Source organism: Aethalodelphis obliquidens, unplaced genomic scaffold, assembly GCF_003676395.1.
Source record: "Aethalodelphis obliquidens isolate GAN/ISIS:26980383/991018 unplaced genomic scaffold, ASM367639v1 scaffold34, whole genome shotgun sequence".
In the NCBI taxonomy this organism is placed as follows: Eukaryota; Metazoa; Chordata; class Mammalia; order Artiodactyla; family Delphinidae; genus Aethalodelphis; species Aethalodelphis obliquidens.
In genome coordinates, this window is record NW_020837978.1 from 20,209,022 (window position 1) to 20,236,620 (window position 27,599).

Sequence of the window (27,599 nt, forward strand, 5' to 3'; positions counted from 1 at the left end):
GGAGATGGTCGGGCTTCCCTGGTGGCGTAGTGGTTGAGAGTCCGCCTGCCGATGCAGGGGACACGGGTTCGTGCCCCGGTCCGGGAAGATGCCACATGCCGCGGAGCGGCTGGGCCCGTGAGCCATGGCCGCTGAGCCTGCGCGTCCGGGGCCTGTGCCCCACAGGGGGGGGCGCGGGGGGGGGGGGGGCCCGGAAACAAAAAAAAAAAAAAAAAAAAAAAAAAGGAGATGGTCAGTGGTGGGTTTGCTGAGCAAGGAGACTTGATCTGACGGGAAACAAATTTGGTTACAGAATTGCAAGAGGAGAATCCAGGGAGTGGTGAGAAATGTAGCTGGAAGCATCAGCCGCAGCTAGGAAAAGCAGGTCAGGAAGGACTCACGTGTCACACTGAGGAATGTATAGAGTTTTCCTTGAAGGCCCCTGGGAGCTATCAGAGGGTTATAAGCAGAAAAGTGATAACAGACTCTAGGAGGAATCTATCGGTGGCGCTGTGGTTGCAGGATACTGCTGTGAGTGCCCGTGATGTATGATTTTACTTACTCCTCAAAAAAAATTTGCTAAATGAGCAAACATGGAGTAGGCCTCCTGTCAAGGATCAGAGAAGAGCAGACACGATTTGGGGGGTTGGGGGTGCAGGTTCCTTTGAGCTTTGTGATCATTTGCTTGATTTATTACTGAGTATCAGTGGAGACCGGTTCCCTGAGCTGTGCCTTGAGATGAGGTTTCCACCACCATGTGGTGGAGACTTTGTTGAAACTTGAATATTTGCTGTTATGTGACGCAGGAATATATATTCTATGAAAGCGTGTTGACATATTGTCATATACCGTGAGTTGTTTAATACGGAAATGTTTTGTAAAAATGTCATCTGGTGGGCAGGCTGATATTTAGTTATCTTAAAAAAAAAGTACTGGACAAGACAGTCTACCTTCAGATTTCAGGGTTCTGCTGTGGGTCTGTTCTTGTGGAAATGGTTTGTGTTCAGTTGTATTTTTCCCACCCCTTACAGCTCTCATATGGTATTGTTTTGACTTGTTTGCAACATAATTAACTTGTCCTAAAGAGACGGATTCAAATAATCTGGAAGGTGGTTTGATTATGTTAGCTAGAAATTTGAAGTCATTGTCTGCTCTTGTTATAAGGTTTGTCATTCATTCATTTATCCGTCCATTTATACAATAGAAATTTATTCGGTATGTACTACATATATATAGCAGGCCCTGTGCTAGGTGTACAGCAAGTATGACATATATGGCTTGACTAGCCATCTAGACAGTGAGGCAGACAAACAAGTAAATAAATACATACACATTAATTGTGGCAAGGCTAAAAACTGTCAAAAAGGGTGCAATGATAAGGAATTTGGAGTGGGGTGGGGGGTTATGTAGGGTAGTTAGATGAGACATTTATGAGGTGACATTTAAGGTAATGCCTGAAGGAAAAGAGAGAACGGTCAAGAGAGAAGAGTGAGGGGAAGGGGCTTCTAGGCAGATTCAGCAGAATATGCAAAGGTCCTGAGGAAGCTTTTGGTTTTAGGGGACCTAAAGGGGCACCGAGGCTAGAGCACGATGGATCAGAGAAGCCACGCCAGACCACATACACTGTGGTAACTAAGGAGTTTGGATTTTATTTTCAAATAACACAATCTGATATGTTTAAAATGATGACTGAGGCTTCTTAAGTAGAGAATAAATTAGAGGGAGGCAAGACAGTGGGACAACCAGTAATTTAGGTGTTCCTGGGTAGGGAGGTGAGAGATGATGACTTGGTGTAGGGTGATGGGTCTGCAAGGTGTTCTCAGGACCAGCAGCAGCAGAATCACCTGGGAACTTATTAGTAATAATGCACATTCTCAGCCTTATCGCACACCTACTGAATCAGAAACTCTAGGGGGTGGGACGGGACCCAGCAATCTGTGTTTTATCAAGCCCTCCAGATGATCTGATGCACGGAAAAGTTTGAGAACCGCTTGTCTCAGGATTGCTAGAGGAGGTGGTGAGAGGTGGACAGATTCGGGATGTGTTTGGAATATAGAAGTAGTAGGACTTGCATATGAGAGTTGAGGAAAATAAGAGGAATCAGTGATGAGTTTGAGAAGCTGGGTAGGTAGCGACCTTGTTCAGTCAGTGTGATGCGGGAGACTGGTGGGGTTGCGAAAGGACATAACTTTAGAACACATTGAGTTTGGGATGCCTTTGAAACGTCCAAGTGAAGATGTTGACCTTTGGTGGCAGTATGAGCGCATAGCCCAGGGAAAGGTTTAATTTCAAGAAATATGTTTGGGACTTGCCAGTGTACGAGGGAGTGTTTGAAGCAAGTGGCTCCTTGCTGTGTGCAAACCAGCTCTGAATGAGCATTTTGTAGTCCTGAAAAGGAGTAGCATATGGGCTTCAACAGCCGGTCATATTTTCTTTTATTACATATTTAAAACAACATCCAAGATTAAAAAAAAATATTTCCTGGCAACTAGCGTAACAGGCGGCAATAAAAATTATTACTGGCTGTTGATATGGGCTACTGTGTGTTTTAAGTTGTGTTTTTGCATCCAACTTCGTGGAATTGACAGTTTTTAGTTAATCTGTCACTGAGCAAATTTATAAAATGAGTAAGAAGAGGAAAACGAGATTTATCACTTGTGTGTCACTTCAAGCGTCTGTTCGGTACAGTCAGTATTTCAGAATTTTGTACTTTTGACATTTTGGGTCATAAACTATAAAACGTTGGGGCTGAAGGGGGACGGGGTTGAGGGAGGGGGAGGGATGGAGTGGGAGGTTGGGGTGAGCAGATGTAAGCTTTTATATAGAGAATGGATAAACAACAAGGGCCTACTGTATAGCACAGGGAACTATATTCAGTATCCTATGACAAACCATAATGGAAAAGAATATAAAAAAAGAATGTAGATATTATATGTGTAACTGAATCACTTTGCTGTACAGCAGAAATTAACACAACATTGTGAATCAACTATACTCCAATTAAAAGAAAAGGAAAAAGAAAGAAAACAATGCTGGGGCTGGAGTGGGAGACTGGGCTTGGGGAGAGAAAAGAACATTTGAGCACCGTTTATGGTTGGAATCATTGATTTATTATTTCAGCTCATCCCCACTGTGAGGCAGGTGGGATTTCCTCATTTGTAGCTGACGAAATGAGCGAATAAAGAAAATTTCTGTTTAAATCCAAGTTTAAAATGGATCTTTCTTCTATGCCAAGCTTATGAGGGCAGAGTAGGTGTGAGAGCGGAGTGTGGGACAGGGCTTACAGAGTGAGTTTCTCCAGATAAAGCCAGACGTGTCCGCAAGGGATAAAGGACCAGTGAGGTACTTTATTTTATTTTGTTTTTTTAAAAAAAATATTTATTTGGCTGCGCCGGGTCTTAGTTGTGGCACGAGGGATCTTTAGTTGCGGCATGCAGGGTCTAGTTCCCTGAACAGGGATGGAACCTGGGCCCCCTGCATTGGGAGCACGGAGTCTTAACCACTGGACCAGGGAGGTCCCTAATGAGGTACTTTAAAGGAGACTGAGCCATGGCAAGGCACTTAAGTTTAGTTTCACTGGCAGGTACCTCACAGAACAGAAAGGACTCTTTAGATGTTCAGTGTTGGGCTTGGCCCTTAAAGACGGACCTGGGAGTTCTCTAGATAGTCCTGTGTTAAAGCAGCTACAGACCAGGCGCTTCTTTGGGCATTTCATTAAAAGCTTCCTTTTTATTTTGAGGTTTATTGACCTTTTCTTCCCTCTAGACCTGGAAGGCCTTGTTCCTTTCCTATAGAAGTTCCATCTCTCTGAGTTCAAATGTCTCAGCCTCCTAACCTATTCTCTCTCAAGTTCCACTCTACGATCTTGGGATCATTATCTCTCTCTCTCTCCCAGACTTATCTCGGGTTCTGTGGGCCTTTGGAGCAGTTCCCTGTAGACTGCATTTGCTGTCACCTCTCCCCTGGCTCCTGGTGGAAACAGTGGTTGAGGTAATTAAGCTGAAATGTGGGGGAAACTCCTGGAATGATGAGCTGGATGAAACTCCTGTGGGTGAACATGGATGCTTTAATCCAGCTGTTCTGGAGCCCGGGGCATCGGGTGTTGGGCCCTACAATTGGTGCCAGTCTTAGAGGGTCGTATGTATTTCCAGCCACAAAAGATCTCTGTGCCATGTTGGAGAAGACAAAAGTTTATAATCAGTGGGCCACTGAAAATGACAATGGGTAGCTTAGACGGAAAGCAGATGTCACCAGCTAGCGGCCTGCAGCCTATTCTAACGTGCTTTAAGTACACAGAGTTTAAAAAAAATTAAATTGGTTGCCAGTATTTACAAATTGGGATATTTCAGTCATATATCTCAGTTCCAGCCGCTCTTGAGAGCTTAGACTTTGGAATCAGGCCTACGTCTGTGCCTAACACAGATCAGAAGAGGTAGTGACTGGCCCAACACCACCTTGGCCTCTGTACACATTTGGGTTCCCTGACCCTCACCCAAAGTGATCAGAACATGATGTGTTTGGGAATGTGTATTTTTTTATTTTTTTGCGGTACGCGGGCCTCTCACTGTTGTGGCCTCTCCCGTTGCGGAGCACAGGCTCCGGACGCACAGGCTCAGCGGCCACGGCTCACGGGCCCAGCCGCTCCGCGGCATGTGGGATCTTCCCGGACCGGGGCACGAACCCATGTCCCCTGCATCGGCAGGCGGACTCTCAACCACTGCGCCACCAGGGAAGCTCGGGAATGTGTATTATCCTTGCAGAAGCACAGGGTGAGAAGTCTTCTCGTCTAAGAAGCATTGCTGGTGTTCAGATCAAGATATGAGTAAGAGGAAACATGTGTTTAAATGGAACACATAAGGGATCTTTTGGAGAAGTTCAATGAGAGAACTGATCATCTCTTCCGTCATATCTAAGTACAGATCCCTTCTTGTTTCAGCCCGAATTTTTCAAAGATATTGTTGCATGTGTGTGTTTTGAAAGATAGGGTTGAGAAAAACGATGAGAAGAAAGGATATTTTTGCCCTGTAGAGTTGTTCAGGCTGTTCAGTGTATATTAAGATGTATGGAAGGTTTCAATCTCTAGTCCGGGCATTAGCTCATTATTATTAATCTAAGTAGACATTCTTTTTTAAAAAATAATTAATTTTTGGATGTGTTGGGTCTGTTGCTGCGCGTGGGCTTTTCTAGTTGTGGCGAGCGGGGGCTACTCTTTGTTGTGGTGCACGTGCTTCTCATTGCGGTGGCTTCTCTTGTTGCGGAGCACGGGCTCGTGGCACGCGGGCTCAGGAGTTGTGGCTCGCGGGCTTAGTTGCTCCGCTGCACGTGGGATCTTCCCGGACCAGGGCTCGAACCCGTGTCCCCTGCTTTGGCAGGTGGATTCTTAACCACCGCGCCACCAGAGAAGTCCCCTAGCAGACATTCTTTGATGTGCGTTGTTTAGTGGTGAACTTGTGAAGAGTATGTGATTCTATTCAGCACCGGGGATTCGTGGTTAAAATAACCCATTTGTGCACATTGAGGCACACAGTCGTAGGGCAGGAAATTGAAGGTCAGGAGTAGAGAGGGAAGTCAGAGAAGACGTTTCATTCTGTAGTTAGCTTAGCAAACACCAATGAGGTGCCTGTGATGTGCTGGGCCCAGTGCTACTACCAGGGGTAGGAAGATAAGCAAAACAAAAAGAACATGCAGACTCTAATGGATAATCTCAGTATCATGTAGTAAGAGGTGTGCCCACAGTGCTGTGGGATGACAGACTGGCCCTTGGCTTAGTTCAGAGCTAGATGGACGTTCCCCTGGGAAGTTGACGCCTGAGTTGAGGCTTGAAGGCTACGAGTTAGTGACAGGTGGGGAAAGAATTTAACATTTGAAGTATAGTTTGGAGTTAAGTCATGGAGGGCTTTCCAGAACCTTTTAAGGAGTCCGGAAAGAAGGGGAGACATCAGATTTACGTTTGACCCCAGTGTGGTAACGGGCTTACAGAATGGCAAGGCTGGAGGCTGGGAGACCTGCTAAGTTGTAACCAAGTCAGAAAATCCTTTTTGGTTTTAGAAGACAGGTGAGGATGGGACCTAGAATGGCCTAGGCCATGGTTTACCTGCTGCCTAAGGTGAACACGTCTCAGAGGTGCTGGCGCTTTGCCATTGTGAAGGACTGGCTCAGATGCTCCATTATAGACTTAGAAAGATCGAGGATTGTTGGTCAGTCTTATCATTTTGTTGAGCTCTTAAATTAGTTTGTATTTTAAGGTTTTTTTTTTGTTTGTGTGTTTTAGATAGGGGAGGGAGGACAGAACTTATTGTAATATAATTTTGCTAAGAGTTTTGCAGAAGTGAATCATGTTTATCAAGATAAATTATACAAGAAGTTTGTTTGATTCTAACATTGTTTCTATGGGAAATCAGTCTTCAACAAGGGGAAGCAAGCTTCCTGGGAGGAGGTAGGCAGCATCTCTTCTGCCCATGAGGACCCTGAGGAACGAAGCGTTAGCCACTGCTCGCGCTCTGGGGTCAGTTCATTCTGGGCCTCCTCCAGCCTCTTGCTGTCAGAACCATTTTTCTTCTGTTTGTTTTAGTATAAAAGGTGAAGAAGTCACTTGTTCTCTGCGACATGCAAGGACCTCATTAGTGGGTGGGGGAACAGCCCTCCACAAAATATTCTGGGGAAGGACTGTGTGTTCCTGGGGCACCACTGCTGTCATAGACGCCTCACGAGTGAGCCTGACCTGTCGTAGACTAAGGAGATTTTGTGGGCCCTAAGTCCCATTAAAATTTCGTTCAGGCTGTCATCACCGGCTCTCCAGGCAAACTTCAGCAGCCTTTTAACTACTGGCCCCATGGCCTGTGGCCTCACTCTGATCCTCTGTCTGCACAGCTGCCCCAGTGGCTTTCTGAAATGAAAAATCCAAGCGTATCATTCCCTGCTTAAAATCCTTCAACCATTTTCCAAAGCTAATCAGTGGAGGCCAGAAGCCGACAACGTTGGTCTTCTGTCCAACCCTGCGGCCTTTACTCTTTCTTTTCTGCCTCACCGCCTGGCAGGACCCAGAGGACTGTCCCCCAGGTAGTCAGAATAGAGTCCCCTTTGTTATTAGATTTCTAGAAAACTATCTGGCTGGACCCACCCGGAAGAAGCACCCTGAAGAAGTGTCTTTAATTTTTAATGTTTGTCTTTGGCTTTTAGCAAAAGTTGATATGAGAAGCTGAGTGTGAAGGACGTGTCCACATTTTTTGGTTAAAGGAATAATCAGTCCATTTTCCTATTCTGTGCTTCCTTAAGGACCTGTGAATGATATTTTTGAGTGAATAGCTTCTATGCTAAATTGCTGTTAGCATCTAGTGCCAGGAAAACCAAACTTTTCTCATTTGAAAACCTTAACCTGCTTCCTTTTAAAAAATCAGTTAGTTAAAATAACACTGTGTTTGCTTTTTGCCTCTGTTGCCAGGACTCTCAGCGCTAAAATTTTCAGTCGTAATAATCATAAAAGCCTAGGTAGTGGTTGAACTGGCAATCTGCTGTTTGTCTGCCCAGCCCAGCAGCCCTTTCCCAGTTTATTCATTTGTTTGCAAGTATTTATTGCGTCATTGTCCTGTGCTTCTGTGCCTGCTGGTCCCTGTGCCCTAGTCCCTTGACCACAGCGATTAGTCCAGGAGGTGGACATGTGACCCAAGCAAGAGTCCTAACTGGGGTCTTTGGAAACACTGCCCTGGAGAGAGAGGCAGCATTTCAGTTGGAGAGACTGTGTGGTACCCCCTCCGCTGCCTGTGCCTTGATCCTGCTACATGGGAGGAAACCTTTCTGAGTAGCGGAGGATGAGGGCCTCACCCAGGAAAGCCGAGCTTTGTGGAAAGACCCCTTCCCTGCTGTTTGCTATGCTTTGTCTCTTGGAATGCCAAGGTTCCAAAGCGTTAAATGACTAGAACTTTATTTGGTCAAACAAGTTTAAAGAAAGAGGTTTCTTGATGGCAGAACTTGTCAGAGCCTTTAATATTGAATGTGTTTTGCGCGTCTTCCAGAGGATTAGTAAAGTACGCAGTATTTTTTTTTTTTTTTTGCGGGCCTCTCACTGTTGTGGCCTCTCCCGTTACGGAGCACAGGCTCCGGACACGCAGGCTCAGCGGCCACGGCTCACGGGCGCAGCCGCTCCGTGGCATGTGGGATCTTCCCAGACCGGGGCACGAACCCGTGTCCCCTGCATCGGCAGGCGGACTCTCAACCACTGCGCCACCAGGGAAGCCCAAGTACGCAGTATTTGCCAAACTTATTTAACTGTGGGTTTAAAAAAAGAAGTGAAACACCTGTAAGTATCCCATCTTTACAAATGAGGAAACTGAGTCACACATAGGTTAAGAGACTTCCTGAGGTCATACAAGTCAGGGCTGGTCTGGAAGGTAAACTCAGCTTTCCTGTCTTTGACATTCATTTCCCCATCACGTGTGGGTTGTCGTACAAGAACGCTTGTCTCTGTGAACCATATGCCACGGTCTGAATGTGTTTTTTAAATTGCAATTTGCATCGCAACTTGTGCTTCTGGTTCTTGTATTATTACTCAGGCCTTCTCTATAGGTGAGCGGCCAATCCTCAGAAATCCTGGAAAGCACACAGTTCTATCGATTTGATTTTGTTATAAGGAATATATAATCACTCTGGGTTCCTGCTTTAAATGATAAGGATGTGTTAAATTATGAAGGTGACATGAGGTCTCTGTACGTTCCACGTTCTAGACAGTGTCATTAGGCATTTCCATTTTGATGCAATGTCTGTTAAAGAGACCTGTTTTCTGAGAGTGTGGTTGTACTCTTATTTTAAATCTTTGTGATTTTTGTGAAGCTGTGTTTGTTGTAAACACTTGTTGAAAATAAGCTAATAGAGAAGTAGGATGAAGCATTTTACTGATTCTGACACGCCTCCAGCTGAGAAATGGCGGGCAGAGACTCAATGAGAAGGAGACGTATAGCTCATTTCTAGGCTGATTACAGAGAAGTGAGCAGCGAGTGGCCACGTGGGCTGTCGCAGTCACCCCGCTGTGGTGGCAGAGCGGGGGCTGAAGCCGTGCTCCGTGGGTTCATGTGCAGTGCTCTTTCCCTCGCCTCGTGTTGGCATCTGTATTTTTGTTTATGATCTCTAGGTTTCCACATCACCTACAGGTAATTACAGTCATGTTATATGGAAGATATGCACATCTTTTACATGAAGATGGTGCGTGTCTAAATTATTCATTCCTGGTGGATCTCCATGCTGTCGTGTTGCTATGATCGTTGGTCGCTTGACCGTTCCCACCACCTCCATTAGATCCTCATCACTTTTCTCTTGAATTGCTTCTCAACTTGCCTCCTCGCTTCCTAGTTCACCCCCCTTCCAACCATCCTCGGTATTCCCTTCACTCACCCACTTCCCGCCCATAGGTTTCAGGTGTTGTTCTCTGACCCCTGCTTCCCTCTCCAGCCACGTCTCCTGCCCCTTGTTGTGTGCATCCTTAGTCCCAGCTTTAGCAACTACTTGCTCTGTGGATGAGAAGAGGTTTCTTGCCTCTATGCTCTTAGGTAGCATTAACCTCTGACCGAAATGCTTCCCTCTCCCCATTCCATCCACCTCATCCTTCAGGACTCGGCTCCTGTGTGTGTTTCTCTAGGAAGCCTTTCCAGATGCAGCCACCTTCCCATCAGCCTGTGAGCAACTTAGTACAACATGATGGTGAGGAGTGTGGACTGTAGTCCCAGGTGGCCTGGGTTCAAACCCGTGCTGTACTGGCTCCACGCTGTGTGACATTGGACAAGTCACTTAACCTTTCTGTGCTTCAGCTCTGTCACCTGTAAAATGGTTATCTCCTAGGATTGTTTTTAGGATAAATGAGTTAATGCATGTGAATCACTCATGAAAGCACCTATGCTTAAGTCCTATTGATTATTATTTATATTTTCAATCTAGTATTATTATTATTGGTTTTTGTTAAGAGTAAAAAACTACTCTCATTCCATTTTTATACCCTCAAGCCCCTTTCATAGTGCACGGTATCTGGTAGGCACTCAGTAAACGTTGCCTGTCTGAATGAGTCAACCGAAACAATCAGTTAACAGAGCACCTATTTCAGTGTTTGTCAAGTTATGCCCAGCTGTGTTCCAGAAAAGATTTATTTCAATCACTGTTTTAGATGCATCCTTTTAGGAGCAATGTATAGATATAAACTTTAATATCTGTATCTTCCTCAGACTCAGGAGTCATTTAGAGTTGCCTTTTTAAAATTCTGTTCGTTCACTAACAGATTTGTAGTGTTGGTACAGTTGCCCTTTAAAAGACAGCGTATAGATTGGATGTAAAAAATATCATGTTTAAATAAACTGTATGCCTGCTCTAGTAAGTGAAGTGCTTCTTTGTAAAGGCAGTCATTGTGCTGGATTATGATGTCATAAAGTTTAAAGAGACGAATGCTTATCATGATTTGTGCCTTTAAAAAAATGTAGAGCTATTCAAATACATCTCTCTACCTCCTCATTATGCATCTCCACTTCTGCGTTAATGAATGTCTTGCTGTGAGTCAACCATATATCCGTTCAAGATTCAGGTACTGATGGCTCAGTGTCCAGTATATTTCATATTCACTCGGTCTCATTTCTCCACAACTATTCAAAACCCAAATAACATTCACGAGCTAAGGGTCTTAATTTCTTTATTTTTTACGTTTCTGTTTATTCATTGGTATTATAGTAACTGGGCACCTTTCTTCTGACCTTGATGATCTCACCTCTATTTTAAGGAAACTGGAAGGAAACTGAGATCTGGACCACCTCTGAAAAACTGAATGTCAAGTCAGTTGTCCAGTCACACAATGGTATAAGCAGCCAACATCCTCTAAAAGGTTCCATGCCCATAATGGCATCATTGACATTTGAACTGAGTGGAGTTGTTCTCTGAAAGGTGCCATAGAGAAAACACAAGGCGGTGGCGGGGGAGGCGATCGTGGTGGTGATGGGTCAGAGGTTCTTCAAGTGAACTGAATGAGGCCAGCCGCGAATGAGGACAGCCCAGTGAGTGATTCCTTTGTTCCACTGTGAAACAAAATACTCGAAAATGTGCTTGTAACAAAGAGTGTTATTTGCTCAGAGTGGACATGATGTAGTGAAGAGTTTTTGAAAACTTTCATTTGGTGACTAATATTTTGACTCAGTAAAGATATTAAAAAACACTTCTTTAACCACAAGGTCTTCGTGTGTAAAGAAGGTTATTATAGTTACCAATACTCAGTAGTGTTTAACGTGATAGGAGGGTACCCCACTGGCTGTGGCTGTACACTGATGCGTTCTGTCCCCAGGACTTTTGTCCCCCGGGAGACTATTTTGCAAGGGTTGTCAAATCACAGTCCTCATTTTCATTTCTTTTTCTCAAACAAAAATATGCTTTTTCCACTGCATCAACAGACTCAAACAGCACCAAATACAGTGTAGGGACTCAAAATGTTAAGCCAACGATGATATAAAGAAATTAGAATTAAAAGCAAACTGAGGGCTTCCCTGGTGGCGCAGCGGTTGAGAGTCCGCCTGCCGATGCAGGGGACACGGGTTCGTGCCCCGGTCCGGGAAGATCCCACATGCCGCCGAGCAGCTGGGCCCGTGAGCCCTGGCTGCTGGGCCTGCGCGTCCGGAGCCTGTGCTCTGCAAGGGGAGAGGCCACGGCAGTGAGAGGCCCGTATACCGTCAAAAAAAAAAAAAAAAAGCAAACAATTCACTTTCCCTTCACATGTGTCCTGTAACTGTATAGTAAGACTGCCAAACCAGAGGAGAGAAACTCAAAGCACCCCAGTTGGCAATTTACAAGGGATTCCAGTTTTAAGACTTCCATTAGTCCTACCTGGCTTAACATTTCATACTCATACCAACAAACCCAACTCGATCCAGGCTTGAAGTCCATGGGTCACCATTACGTCTCCCTACTGAGATTCTAGAGGGAATAGAATACATAGAAGCACATCTTGTTTCTGTGCCTAATATTTAGGTAAATAAAGGTTAAGGCACCCTGACCTTCCCTAATGGGCACGTGCATAAATGCACCTGGACTTCATGTACCTCCTAGTGTCCCACAGCCTAAATCCAATCCAGCCTTAGGATTTTAAGTTATTGACACCCACGCCTGACTAGCCTCAACCCATTTCTCTAGGTTCTAGGCTGGCCTTGTCGTAGTTGTGATAAATGTCCACACCCAAGAAACCCTGACTGTCAACGATACCTTACTGTAAGCCTGTCTTTGCTGGGCTCTTCTACTTGCCAACACTGAAGTTACTTACTGGTTGGGAGAATAGCCTTTCACTTAGAAACCAGGAGACAGATAGCATGCTGCCAGTTATTTTGCAATGAATATCTTTTGTCCTTCATTAACAGGGACCTTACTTTCCTGCCCCAAATAAAAAACCAGATATGAGGAACAAGAACCCAGTTTTTTAATTTGATCATTTCTTGCGTTTGAAGTACTCCTCGATGACATCCTTGGCCTGAGACTCTTTGCCATAGTCCTTAACCACTACACAGCTGCAACCAACCACTTTACGGGGTTTTCCTTCTCTGTCAGTTTTACAGAGGCCTCTACCCATTCCCCTGGTTTCTTGTGGTCATCAATCTTTTTTTTTTTTTTTTTTGCGGTACGCGGGCCTCTCACTGTCGTGGCCTCTCCCGTTGCGGAGCACAGGCTCCGGACGCACAGGCTCAGCGGCCATGGCTCACGGGCCCAGCCGCTCCGCGGCATGTGGGATCTTCCCGGACCGGGGCATGAACCCGCGTCCCCTGCATCGGCAGGCGGACTCCTAACCACTGCGCCACCAGGGAAGCCCGTGGTCATCAGTCTTAATCAGGTTGATTTGGTGCTCAGCACAAAGGGCCTCCACCAACTTGACATACATAGGCTCCTCACAGTTGGAAGCAAGCACGCAGAGATGGGCTTGGCGCTTGTCTAAGGCTTTGGCAGCTTCGCGAATTCCATGTGCTAGGCCGTCCTGGATGAGGGCGGTCTTCAGCACCTCTTGCAGAGCAGTATTAATGTCCATTAAACCTCCAGCAGCAAAGCCTTCCTCAGCCATGGGGCCATGGTGGTGGGTTAAGGGTGGAACCGAATCTTGAGTGCACCGAGCCTCCGCCTCTGTGCAGCTCCGCGGCGGCAGGGAAAGAGCCATGGTCCTCATTTTCTGTGTATCTGATGAGAATAGAGGCAGGCATAGTCCCTTGATTTTTCTAGTAGTTCTGCCTTTACATATTAGTTTTACAGAAAAAAGGTGGTCCTTTTTCTGTGTCTTGACTACTTTTATTAGGAGAGTCTGTACTTTTGGTAATAGTTTTGCCATTATGTCATTATCTATGAGCAGATATAAATCGCTGCACTTATTTTAGAAGACGAGTTCAGAGAGTTTTATCCTGAGGAAATCTTTGTATTTAGCACTTTTCCAGTAAGTGAGTGGGCCATTGATTGGGTTTTTTTGTTTGTTTGTTTGTTTGTTTTTTTTGCGGTACGCGGGCCTCTCACTGCTGTGACCTCTCCCCCCGCGGAGCACAGGCCCCGGACGCACAGGCCCAGCGGCCATGGCTCACGGGCCCAGCCGCTCCGCAGCATGTGGGATCTTCCCGGACCGGGGCACGAACCCGCGTCCCCCGCATCGGCAGGCGGACCCCCAACCACTGCGCCACCAGGGAAGCCCTGATTGGGTTTTTTTGTTGTTGTTTGTTTTGTTTTGTTTGCGGTACGTGGGCCTCTCACTGTTTTGGCCTCTCCCGTTGCGGAGCACAGGCTCCGGACGTGCAGGCCCAGCGGCCATGGCTCACGGGCCCAGCTCCTCCGCGGCATGTGGGATCCTCCCGGACCGGGGCACAAACCCGTGTCCCCTGCATCGGCAGGCGGACTCTCAACCACTGCGCCACCAGGGAAGCCCCATTGATTGGGTTTTAACAGCTATTTTGATGAATGAGTTGTTGTTATGAAGGGATTTCACACTTAAATCTTACTTCTTGGGCTGTGCTATTTTTGTCTTTTGAAAGTTATTTAAAATGAAAAGGATCGGCACATGTTTTCTATGCTGAAAGTTACAGGGTGATCCCACTGTTTCAGAATTTGAGTTTCCATCAGCATTACTCCTCCCATAGAGGGTCCCTAAGGGGTGTAATAGTTTTGATGGAATTTGTATATTCCATGAATGAAAAACAAACTACAGAATTTCCTTTGTGACTTTTTTTTTTTCCTACCCAAGTTCCCGTTTGTTCCCCCACCAATATAAAATAAAATAAAACCACCACAACCAACTGATGGGGGTGAAAACGAAGACGTTGCCCTTGTTATAAATAGGGGCCTACCACCTCCCCCATGCACACACCCACAATCTCTTAAGCTTGGCCTGGCAGGGGAAAATGTTTTCCCCTCCTTAGCTGTTTGAACCCTCTTGGGAAGTCATTTGAGTCTGAGTTTGCCTGGCTGGCTTCTAGCTAGCATATGAAGGTGGAGTTTGGTTTTCCCCACATCCACCTCCCTCTACTTCTCACCTCCATCTCCCTCTGCTTCCTTTCACCGGGATTCATGGAGTTTTCCCTGCCAGGAGGTTATTTTCTTAATGTAATATTGGGGCAGGAAACCCTTCACCTTTTATGCAACCTGCCTGCTTCTTTTCTGGGCTTACTTTGATTCCTATCATGGAGTTTGTCCAGTTTTCGTTATCCTTCCCTGTGTGGTGGATATTCAGGTAGTAGATATTTCAGATGGTCTTTCTTGAACAGAACAGCAACTCCTAGCAGTGTGGCCATAGACAAATCGGTGGCCTTTGGGACCATGGTGTCCAGTACTGGTAAAGCCACCAGATGGAAGTTTCTGTTCTCTTCAGAGTTGGGTCTGTCTCTGGCTGGGAAGTGGGAGGCCAGATAAAGGGATGCTGGTGTTAGTTGGAAGGCAGTAATTAAGGGCATGGAGTGGCTTTGGTGTTTGAGTCCCAGCCCTGTTCTCTGCGACCTTGTGCATGTTACTTACCCTTGTTAAACCTCAGTAATCTCTGCCATTGAGGTTTTTATAAAGATTAATGAGGTATGACATGAACACTCTTAGCACAGTCATTTACTGGCACATGATCAGTAAATGGTAGAGGTGATGGTGATGTTATTCAGAAAGAATTGGCTGTAGACGCTCCCTTCCCAGTTTCCAAGATTCCGACATCATGCCCATTTAGGCTGCGTTGTTGTCAGACTCAAGGAAACTGTCAACTTCATTATTTGTTTGGTTCCTTATTACTTTCCCCTCCTTATAGATTCATTACTTATATTTTTAAGATGTTTTCTTTAGCCTTACCACAGTCAGAGACCACTTTCTAAATAGCATTAAAATGGAACTTTGACTGAGCCTCTGATTCTCTCCCCAACTAACCCAGGTGGGCAGACCTTCCTTGAGAGGGTCATTTGTTTTTCAAGCTCCGTAGTGAAGAAGCAGAAGGTTTCTCCTTACTTTTAAAGTCAGCTGCCATTAAAGTCTTCAGTGTTCAATGTGTAGCTTAATGTCTTTTGTAACAATTGCTATTTTTGAACCAGTGTTTATGTCACAACATTTTTTTTTTTTTATAAATTTATTTTTATTTATTTATTTTTGGCTGCATTGGGTCTTCGTTGCTGTGTGTGGGCTTTCTCTAGTTGTGGCGAGCGGGGGTTGCTTAGCAGTTGTGGCACATGGGCTTAGCTGCTCCGCAGCATGTGGGATCTTCCCAGGCCAGGGCTCGAACCCGTGTCTCCCGCATTGGCAGGCAGATTCCCAACCACTGCGCCACCAGGGAAGTCCTATGTCACAACATTTTGAGTGTAGAATATTCGTTATCTGACAGATCCTCCACTTGTAGAACTTGACAAACGACTAAGAACAATCCACGAGAATTTATTGCTTTTGTCTGGAGGCCAAGAATATGGGCCTGTTGGTTTATGTATGATACTTAAAAAGGCCAAAGACCAGAGGTTTAATTCCCAGATAGGCCAATTAGTGTAGCTTTGTTCCACAACTTCAGATTGAACCTCAGACCCCAGCCATCTGTCTTTAACATGTGTGCCGTTGACCACAAGGGGCATTGGTCACATAGATGAAAGACCGGATGGATCCGCAGAAGACCATGAACCAGCCACTCACTAGGAGGAGAGATCCGAACGCCCCCTGCGTACAAGGTGGTGAGTCGGTAGACTCAGCCTCCAAAATGAATGCTGGAGAGACTGTAAGGGAGCTGTTGTTTTAAAAAATGTTGAATAAGAATTGCTAAGTGATCATACTCCAGATGTCAGGAAAGTTAGGAAACTCTCAGATGTTTTAATTCTGACTGTGTATTTATAAATGAATCCTTCATAGAAGATAAGGGGAAAGTACCAGAAGGAAGAAGTATGACAATGTGGCAGTTTCCTGATGAACTTAGATCTTAATACGAAGTACACAAAAAACAGAGGCCTGACAGTCAAGGGGAACCGCAGTGATAGTAGCTAATGTTTACATACTTGTGCCAGGCACTAGGTGTTCTTATTTGACCTCACTAGAACTTTATGAGGTTGATGTTATTGTTATGGCCATTTTACAGATGAGTAAATTGAGGCACTGAGCTTTTAGGTAGTGCTGTAGGTTGCACAGCTAGTTAAGTAGCTGGGGTGTGACTCGAGGCTGTCTGATTCTAGGGAGATGTGAGACTTGCAGAAGATGCTATGGACGATAAAATGTTGTCAAAGGAGTGCTCAGAGCCAGAGGAAAATAAAAGCTGCATCTGAACGGAACTGATGGAGGGTGTGTGTACTGATGGAGCATAACCCTTCACCTCCTATTACCTTTTTTTTTTTTTGGTCTATCTTTTATATACATATTTAAAAATCCAGAATGTTAACAATGTGTTGGGGAAGTAATAAGAAAGATCTAGTTTTTCTAAATGAATTTAAGCCTCTTAGCCTAACAGAATACCTTCCCAGGGTCCTGAGGACATTTGGGCTAGAGGCTGTTCATCCATGCCTGCGATCTTTAGGGAACATGGAGAGCAGAAAATAGTGCCTGACAGGTGGAGGGGGGCGCAGGTGTGGAAAAGGTTGCTGAGCTCTTCTTCAAAGGAGCTGGTATCTTCCAATATTTAGAGCTTCCTGAGTATCCAGACTTGCTCTGAATGAGTGCATAGTATTCAACTAGACAGAGTTTAATTGTCTGGAGTTGAAGTGTTTTTCTTCATTGGCTGGTGAGTAACCCGCACTTGGAAGAAGTCAGGTGTAAGACGGATGAGACTTTGGCACGGGGATGTCTCAGACGCGATATAAACACCAGGAGGTGATGAGACCATTAAGGTTTCCCCTGACCTGTTTCTAAGAACGTGACTTTGTATGTATAGGACTAGTCCAGAGACTTATTTGGATCTTTGGTTTTCCCTCTGTGAAGAGGTTATTTAATCTCATTTCCAGATGAGGAAACTCGGGTTCAGAGAGGATGAGAGTGACTTTCTCACGTCAGCTTTTGGTGACAGGCTAGACGCTCATCTGGACTGATAACCTGACTACAGCTGTCGTGGATACCGGGCCGTCCCGAGAGTCTCTAGATGCAGGGCAGGTTTGGGGGCTGGGCTCACCGGGGTTCAAATCCCAGCTCTAGAACTTACAGTCATCCCTCGGTATCCGCGAGGGGATTGGTTCCGGAACCCCCCCCCCCCCCCCCGAGGATACCGAAATCCAAGATGCTCACCTTCCTTATATAAAATGGCATATATTTGCATATAACATATGCATATCCTCCTGCACACTTTAAATCATCTCTAGATTACTTATAATATATAATACAATGTGAGTGCTGTGTAAATAGTTGCTAGAGTGCAGGAAATTCAAGTTTTGCTTTTTGGAACTTTCTGGAATTTTTTTTTTCAAATATTTTCGATCTGTTGTTGGTTCAATCTGCGGATGTGGAACCCTCTGATCCAAAGGGCCAACTATACTCTGTAACCTTGATTACTTCTTTGACTGCTCAACCGAAGAAATGGAGTTGTTGTGAGGATTAAGTGAAAAGAAAGTGCTCGGCATCTAGTAAGTACTGAGGATATGTCTCTGTTCTTTGTAGTTAGGCTTGAAATCTTTATTTTATTTATTATTACTGATAAGTTTTCCAGCATCTCTCAACTCATGCCTAAGAAGTTTCATTTTTACCTTATTTTTCTCTTTGGATGATGTGAAATTTCAAAAGAGCATTTCTTACAGTTTCTCTATATGTAAGAACTTTGTATCTTCTAGGGCCCTTTGGGTGAAGGATCCAACTACAGGGCCTTTAGCAATTCTTACCTGCTCTGAAAGTATGTCATTTATTCTTTTTGAAAAAGATGCCCTCTAACTTTCCTCCTCCTCCAGCTCTGCACGTGGCTCACTGGTTACTGTGGCGACCGCACTCTAATAATCTTGTCAGGAAATATGATGTAACTATCTGTCTAATCTTATTTTCCAGACGTAAAATAAGCACACAGTTTCCTTCTAAGAATCCTAAAGAGTTCAGGGCCTAAGCACTGCTGCTCCTTGTTCCGATGTTTTATAAGATTGTAGGTACTTGCGGAAGAATGCACATCATTGGGTGTTTCTTTAACTTAGAATGTTTATGCACCCAATGGCCAGTGTGCCACTGTGAAGGCTTATGTGCTTTCACGTTCATTCTCCCGTAGTTGAGGAAATTTGGGGTAGTTTATTTTATTTTATTTTTTTGGCCACGTGGCTTGTGGGATCTTAGTTCCCCGACCAGGGATGGAACCCGGGCCCTGGCAGTGAAAGCGCCGAGTCCTAACCACTGGACTGCCAGGGAGTTCCCTTGGGTAGTTTAAAAAACGCAGAATTGTGGTTTCTAGAGGATTTACATTTATTTCTAGACATAAAGGATCTAAGGTAATTGCTGGGATAGTTAGGTCAAGTCAGTATTTTCACGTTTTTCGGAAGAGGCTAATTTTACAAAACATCTCTCTACTGACCCATTAGTGAGGAGTAAGTCTGTATCTTCTCAGCAGCCCCCCACCTTCCTCAGCACCCCTAACGTCCTCAGTAGGGGTCAGATAGGACCCCCAGTTCTCTGCTCCTGGAAAGACCCTTCCGCACTGCCAGCCTCTCCATCACTCTCTACCTTCAGCATCAGGACCAGTCGCATCACACTTGCTACTCCTGTTTGTGCCAGTCGCCATAGGAGGCCTGGACTCCCAAGGCATCCCTCATCCCTTTGTCATATCCTCATTTCACTCTTTACTTCAGTTTTTAAAATCCTGTCTCTCCCTCTGGAGCCCTCTCCCTGTGCACTCTGTGCCCTCGGGGTCAGTCATCAGCAAATTCCCAACTTCCTGACCTTGTCTGTGGACATCCCCTTCCCCTTCTTGCTTTTATGGAAACCTGGGGCTCCCCTGACAATACTGCTTCTCCTGCAGGCCTCTCAAGTGGCTGTAGGTTTTTAACCTTACCCTTGAACCACGGTTAGGGATGGGGTAGCATCCTCTACGCTTCCCTGGCAGTGCAGTGGTTAAGAATCCGCCTGCCAATGCAGGGACACGGGTTCGAGCCCTGGTCCGGGAAGATCCCACATGCCGCAGAGCAACTAAGCCCGTGTGCCACAACTACTGAGCCTGTGCTCTAGAGCCCACGAACCACAACTACTGTGCCCACGGGCCGCAACTACTGAAGCCCGCATGCCCAGAGCCCGTGCTCCGCAACGAGAAGCCACCGCAATGAGAAGCCCGCGCACCGCAACAAAGAGTAGCCCCCGCTCACCGCAACTAGAGAAAAGCCCGCGTGCAGCAACGAAGACCCAACACGGCCAAAAATAATAAATCTATTTAAAAAAAAAAAAAGTTTTTTTCTCCGAAGTTTCTGTGCTGTGTCCCCTCCTCCCGAAGGCCTCCTCCTGTGTCTCAGGTCTCTTTGTGGCCCCCCGTCCCCTGCCAGGCATCTGCTCCCCCACGCAGTCACTCCCCTCGTTCCCTGAAGGGCTCGGTTTCTGGCTCACTGTCCCTCTCTCCAGCGCAGCTCCTGCTGGTTCTCCTGAATTTCACTCTTCATGTCGGTAATCCTCCCAACCCCTTCATCCCTCAGCTTCTCAACCTCATCTCCTCCCGTGAGTGGTCTCCCACCTTCCTCAGTGACTCCATCCCAGGGTCATGCCCTTGGTCCTGTCATCACCAGTAACCTCAGTGCCTCCACAGCTCTCTCTGGACACCCCACTCTGACCACCACTCCCGTCCTTCTGGCTCGCCTTGTGTGGTACCTCCAACCTCGGCAGTCCTTGGACCACCAGGACCTTCAGTTCATTGAATCCGCCACCTCTTCACGGTTCCACCCTCACCCCAAGTCCTGACTTCTCTCCTTTCCCAGCTTGAATTCCCCGATCAACCACTCTCATCACTTACATCCTCGTCACTCTTGTCCCTCTCACACTGTGTCTTTCTCGCTTGACTAAACCACAATTCCGGTTAAATCCATCTCTTTCTCTGCACCTACTCTGTACTTGCACCTGTGCAACCACATGTGCCAGGACAAAACCATACCCCACCGTATTGATCATCTCACTCTAAGTCAGTGATCACAAGTGCCAGGTGGGCCCTTGATGTCACCTGACAGTCATGTCGCGTTGCCACTGTCTGTTCATTCCCTCCCTCTCTTAGACAACCATCCCATACTTTATACTTGCTCTTCAAACATCCATTGTCTTCTGTACTCTTTGCCATTCCCCTTTTCACTAAAAACTAAAAATAAAAATGGAAGCAACTGGAAGAGAACTTCCACATGCTCCCTGCACCACACCTAGCACCTGCCTGTGTCTGTGCCCCCGAGCCCCCAGCTCCTTGGGCACGACATCCCATTTCCATCTCCATAAAATTTCTCCTTTCCCTCCTATATCATCAGTTTTCTTCTCTCTACTGAATTCCCACAGGCATACAAGTTATTATTTTTCCCATTAAATAAAAACATCCTCTCTTGACTCTGATTTCGCTTCCAGCTACTGGCCGATTTCTTCTCTTCCTCTTACAACAGAACATTTGGAATGAGTCATCTGTATTCATCACGTCTAATATTGCTATCCGCCCCCAACCCCGCCCCGTTCTATCCGGAACCCATACCGTGGGGTTTTTACCCCTCATTCAGACTCCACTGCCTCTGCTCTTATCAGGTCATCGGTGACGTTTAACTGCTGCGGTCCACCATGGTCCCAGTCTCCTCTTATTTCAACTACAGCAGCATTTGACACGGTCGATTATTCTGCCCCTTGAATACATTCTCCACTTGACTGCCCGGACACACCCCTCCTGGTTTTCCTTGTTCCGCTCTGGCTGGTCTTTCTCAGCCTCCTTTGCTGGTTCCTCATCTCCCCAAACTCTAAATGGAGTGCCTCAGGGCACTTATATCTCTTTGCTGTTTAGCTTATGCTTTAAAACTCATCTGTATGGTGAAGATTGCTATGTTTTTATTTGTAGCCCTGATCTCTCCTGTGAACCCCAGGCCCCCTTTATCTGCCTGCCTGCTGGTCGTGGATACTCAGATGTGTCTAATAGGCATTTCAAACATAACATGTCCTTGGAACCCCTCAAGGGTGCTGAGAGGTGTCTGTTTCACTGGGTGATCATTTCTAGGGGATCCTTTCTGGGAGATTGCATCTGGGGGATCGCACAAGGATGTGTGGGCAAAAGAGGGCTTCTAGAGGCAAAGGGAGGGGAAAAAAAGGCAGGTTGGGGGCAAAATTGCCTTGTTAATTGCTTGAATTTCGTCAAAGTTACTGCTGCTGAGAAGCATTAATGTTTTCGGAGGGAGGGTCTGAGAGGGGTGTAGGATGTGGGGATGAGCTTTGGAAAAGGTAAATCAGTGATGAAACCTAGGGCTGATAATGCCTTTTTTTTTTTTTTTTTTTTGATAATGCCTTTTCTGAATGGACCTTGAGGTAATATCCCGTCAGCTTGTTTTTTGATTATATAAGTTCAGGAATACTGGAATAAAAATCAACTGCATGAAACGTACAGATGTTTTTTTAATATTTTCTAGTCCACCGATACATTCAGTGCCATTTCTCCATTGAGTTTGGTGAGTAAAGTGTTCTGGATAACTTGATTATCTGGGTAACTGAGAGTTAACTAGGTTTCAGTATTGCTAGTTACTAGTTATTATTTTGTGATTTATCTATTCAGCTCTGTGTTTGGCTGTTTAATGAACCTTGGGGAAAAGGCAAAACTTCAAGTTGTTTTGTTCTTTTGATTTTGAAATGTTTTTAATGAAAATGGTGTGACTATTACTTAATAATTTTGGGAAGTGTGTTCAGTTAGGGCATTTAGCCAATTAAAACTATTCCCACAAGAAAAAAAAATCGACTGCTTGAATTTAAAACCACAATAAAAACAAACAATGTAACTGTCCAAAAAGGAAATCCTAATTCTCCTCTTACCTCCAAGCTGCTCCCCTCCCCCACCAACCTGCCCCGCCAGTCTTTCCATCTCAGTGAACAGCATTCCATTCTTCCATTTACTTAGGACAAAACATTTGGAGTCATTCTTGAATTATCTTTCTCTCACACCCCATCAGCAAATCCAAATCCTTCAAAATATATTCAGAATCCATTTCTTATCATCTGACTGCTATCACGCTGGGCCAGGCCACCATAATTTTTCACCTGGATTAATGGAACGTCCTAACCGGCCTCTCTGCTTCCAGCCTGATCCCCTTTAGTCTGTTATTAGATGTGCTCAGATCATGTCAATCCTCTTTCCATCTCATTCAGAGGAAAAGCCAAAGTCATTCCTGGACCTGTAAGCTACTATGTGACCTAGGCCGCCATTCCTCTCTCACTTCATCTTTTACTTTCCCCCGTTTACTTTCTCCACTTCATCCATCCTGACTGTTTCTTGAAACAGTCTGGGCCTGCTTCCACCTCCGAGCTTTTGCATTTGCTGAAATTCCCTTTCCTTTCCCGCCCTGTATCCATGTGGCAAGGCTCCCTCACATCCCTCAGGTCTTTCCTCAAATGTCACTTGTCCAGTGAGGCCTTTCCTGCTTTTCTGACCACCCGCCTTAACTTTCAACACCCCTCCAACACTTTCTGTCACCTTTCTTTACTTTATTATTCCTTAGCATTTAGCATCATCTAACAGAGTCTACATTTTATTTATTGATCTCATTCCTTGTCTCTTCTCCCTTCTGCTGGAATGTAAGTTCCGCAGGACCAGAGGTCTTTGTTCCGCTCACTGCTTATTCCCGAGGCTGAGCGCATAGGTTGCTTTGTGGTAGAGCCTCATAAATATTTGTTAAACAAGAATGACTATTTCTTGCTCTGGGCATTCCTGTGGCTTAAAGTTATTGTAAATCTGTTTGCCACAAAGCACTAATGAAACTAATTATTTTATTTCATGTTTTCTGGTAAGTATATTTACTATATATGTCACATTGATTTAAGACTGTAATAATAGGAATGGCAGACAGAATGCAAATTAGAAAAGAGTTCCTACAGCTTTTCCTGCTGGTTGATTTCAGTGCGTCCCATTCATGGTACAGCTTTCTCTATACATTTGGAAATATGTCAGCTTATTTCTGTCCATGTATCCCGCCTTATTACAAAAGCAAAGAAAGATTGAAAGGAGCTGGTTGGAAACGTGATGATGTAAGTATGTTGTAACCTACGGTGCTGTTTCAAACGCTGGGTGAGATGTGAATAGACTGTATGTTATTTATGTTAATTACCTCATTTGCCAGAGGGCACCGATCACTGCCTTTTGTTGTGCAGTTTGCATTATTCCATGCCAGAACTTTTCATTTATTACTTCGGTTCTACCTCTCTTGTTTGGGTAATCATGTCTCCAGTCCTCCGATTGTAAGTTAATTTGTATTCTAAGGCCAAAAAGCTGTTGAGTATTTGGCAACTTTCTCAAGTCAAATTAATCATAATTACCTAAATTCAGCCATTTGCTATCTTAGTGAAAGTCCATTGATTCCATGCCCCACAGGTTATTGCACAGACGCTATAAAGCAAAGGACAGAACCTGTTCTGGTACGTTCTGGTTTCTCTTAGTCTATCGGAGTGAAGATTCAAGGCAATTCATGGTTCTGCTTACCAGCAAGTTTAAAAACACATTTCATTTTAGAAATTAATGTACTATAAAGTTAATACTTTGGGTGGGGTACAGTTCTATGAGTTTTTAAAAAAAAATTTATTTCGAGATTATTTTAGATTTATGGAAGAGTAGCCAAAGTAATTCAGAGAATTCCCATGTACATTTACCCAGCTTTCCCTAACGATAACAGCTTACTTAACTGTAGTAAACTTACCAAAGCCAAGATACAGTGATACAATACTATAACTGCCAACTTCATTTGGATTTTTACCAGTTTTTCCACTAACGTCCTTTAATTCCAGGATCCAATCCAGGATACTGTATTTCATTTAGTCATTTTTCTCCTAGTCTCCTGCAATCAACAGCACCTCTTTCAAAGCTTTACATGAGAAAGTGGGTCAAGTTAATGCTGCAGGGAAGTTGTGAGAATTACACGTTTAAGGGGCTAGGTGGAACCTTGGAGACGTCCTGATCCAGGGGCTACAAAGAGGTGGCCGGCCCTGTGAGCTGAATTCAGCTCATACAATATTGGAATAGGATTTGAATTAGTTGCCAACATTTAATGATTCGGAGGTTTTCCAGAAAAATCTGTATTTTTGCCTTCTTTTTAAGACATTGGTAGCTCCTGCTGCCCCAGGTCTGTCCACTGACTGGGACGATTGTGTGCCTCCAAGATGTGGCTGTCCCTTCTCTACGGGCAAGTGTATTCCACTCACTCCAGATTGTGCCCCTCCCGATGCAGCCCTGGGCTAAACCAGCCCCTCATCTTACAGGTGAAGATGCCCCAGGAGGCAAACGTTGCACGTAGCCCACCCTGTCTTGCTTTCTGTGCTTCTCTTGGTCTCAGAGCTGGCAAGGCATGGTTTTGTCTCCCCCAGAGGACAGCAAAGATCATGGCAGGAAGAGGGTGCAGTGTCAGTGCTCCATGAGGTCTAGTCCCACTCTTAGTCTGCATGTAAACTCTGAGTGTGCAAATGAGTTCCCTGAGATAACGTATGATTTGCAGCCACTTCCTGTTTAGCTGTACACGGTTATCTAAAACATTATGTGAGTTGCTACCACGTAAAAATCAGGTGATGAACCTGAAAATCCAGCTTTGTGACTTCTCTTGAGAAGTCAGGTGACCAAGCAACGCTGGGGCCACATTCCCACCCGCCATGGTCTCCTGGCCTGGACTCAAGTCTGTGCCCTCAGCTGGGAACAGGCTCATCTGGCCCCTGCATTCCATCTGTGGGACCCTGTGGGCATTTACAGCGTTTGCCTTAGGTTATTGGGTTGGAAACCAGGGAAGCCCCAGTAGTTTCCTTTTTGTATTCCTTTTTAAAATTTATTTATTCATTTTTGGCCGCATTGGGTCTTCGTTGCCACCCATGGGCTTTCTCTAGTTGCAGCGAGCGGGGGCTACTCTTCATTGCGGTGCGTGGGCTTCTCATTGCGGTGGCTTCTCTTGTTGTGGAGCGTGGGCTCTAGGCACACAGGCTCAATAGTTGTGGCTCGTGGGCTCTAGAACGCAGGCTCAGTAGTTGTGGCACAAGGGCGTAGTTGCTCTGTGGCATGTGGGATCTTCCCGGACCAGGGCTCAAACTCGTGTCCCCTGCGTTGGCAGGCGGATTCTTAACCACTGTGCCACCTGGGAAGTCCATCCTTTTTGTGTTTCTTGACATTAGTTATTCTTGACAAGGAGTGATTTCAGTAATTCCTCCAAGTTGTGGAGGACAAAGGTAATTTGGGACAGGGACTTGCGATAGGCTCAGAGCCTAGGTGTGCCGAAAGTCGGCTATCTCGTTTTGTCTTCTGTGTCCTGTCCACTCTTCCCGGACACGCTGTCAGCTCCCTTTGTGTGACCTAAGGCTTAATGATGCATATCAGTGTAAAGTGTTCTGTTCAGGGGCGTTTTTGTTAGAACAGCTCAAAGTACTATATTTAAAGAACTAAGTGGAAGCTACAGTGGTGGAATTTCAGGCAGTGTCTGGTTGGTATCCCTGTAATCTCATCCCAGGAACGTATGCTTCTATTTATTTATTTGTTTATTTATTTAAATTAGGAATTGTACTTAAAAGTTTTTATTTTATAGAACTGTAGTTGATGTACAGTGTTGTGTGAATTCCTGCTGTATAGCAAAATGATTCAGTTATACATATATATACGTTCTTTTTCATATTCTTTTCCATTATGGTTTATCACAGCATGTTGAATGTAGTTCCCTGTGCTATACAGTCTGGCCTTGTTTTTTATCCATTCTATATATAAGAGTTTGCATCTGCTAACCCCAAACTCCCAGTCCTTCCATCCTCCACCCCACCTCCCGTTTAGGAGCGTGTACATACAGAAGCAAGGAGAGAGCATTCTCTTTTCAGATCATTATAGAGACACGGGGCTAATTATTAAAGGGGTTTTGTACATGTAACTCTAAGGGTGTATATCTGTGTGGCCCAGTATGGTAGCTGCAAATTTATATGGAGCTACTGAGCACTTGCAATGCGCTAGTCTGAATTGAGTTGCACTGTGAGTGTAAAATACGTACCAGATTTCAGACTTACCATGAAGGAAAGAATGTAAAATGTCTCTAATAATTTTTATATTGATTACATGTTTAAATGCTACTATTTTGGATAATTAGATTAACTAAATTAAGTTGTTAATTTCATCTCTCTTTTTTTACTTAAAAAAATGTGGCCACAAGAAAATGAAACTTATAGACATAACTCATGTTATGTTTCTACTGGATGGGGCGGCTCTAGATTCTGCTGTGTTTGATGGCAAGGAAGGGTGAGCAGCCTGTTTTCTAGGCTGTGGTAAAGTCAAGTTCAAAGAACAAGTGTGGACAGAATGGAATGGTAAATTGTTTTCATAACTCTTGGCTTTAATAAAGTTTGTACTTCACTGATCACTGTAGTGTATTTGGTGCATTTAGTTGGATACCAAGTTGCTCTATTGCTTGTTTAGCTGTATTGGTGGTGTGACACTGTTGGAAGTCAGAAAGATGCTCGTTGGAATTCAAGCTTCTCTACTATGTCCTTGAGTCAATTATTTAACCTCCTGAGCCTCAGAGCGCTGCCCTGAAAATTAGGGACATTGGTGATCCACCCTATTGTGTGAAAATTAGGGAAAATAATAAATGTAAAATGCCCAGTGTAATATTGAGGACACAGTACAGTAAATGATATTTATTTTTGTTTAAATTTATCATTCCTGGTAGTATGAAAAAAAGTCTCATTTTATCACTTCTGTGTGCTAGAAGTAAGGCTGCCCCGCAAATCAGAAAAAGACACCTTTTTGCTTCTGTGATGTGATCGTGGATCCACCAGAAAACCTTTCTACGTGGATTTTTTTCTACTCACTCCTTCCATGGCAAAGGTTTTTATTATAAGTGGATCAGTCTTTTCAGTTGTTGAGGTTCAGTATTTATCGAAACCCAGCAGTGGACTAAATGACAGATACTTTGTAGAAAGTATTGGACGCCTTGAATTTTGACAGAAGCTGGAGGCATCTGTCGTGGGTACGATAGAAAGCAATCTATGTATTACTACATAAAAGATCCCAGATAACTGGACAAGTGAGGATGGGCGGA

The 27,599-nt window shown here is 44.9% G+C and overlaps 2 protein-coding genes across 8 annotated transcripts in view; one reads left to right on the top strand and one right to left on the bottom strand.

Annotated features, from left to right (window-relative positions):
- Window positions 1–27,599, bottom strand: part of LOC113631816 (cytidine monophosphate-N-acetylneuraminic acid hydroxylase-like) — a 263,669-nt gene that overhangs the window by 198,552 nt on the left and 37,518 nt on the right. The gene's annotated exons all lie outside the window — the stretch shown is intronic.
- The window catches only part of CARMIL1 (capping protein regulator and myosin 1 linker 1), a 315,566-nt gene that overhangs the window by 40,667 nt on the left and 247,300 nt on the right, over window positions 1–27,599 (top strand). The window lies entirely within an intron of this gene.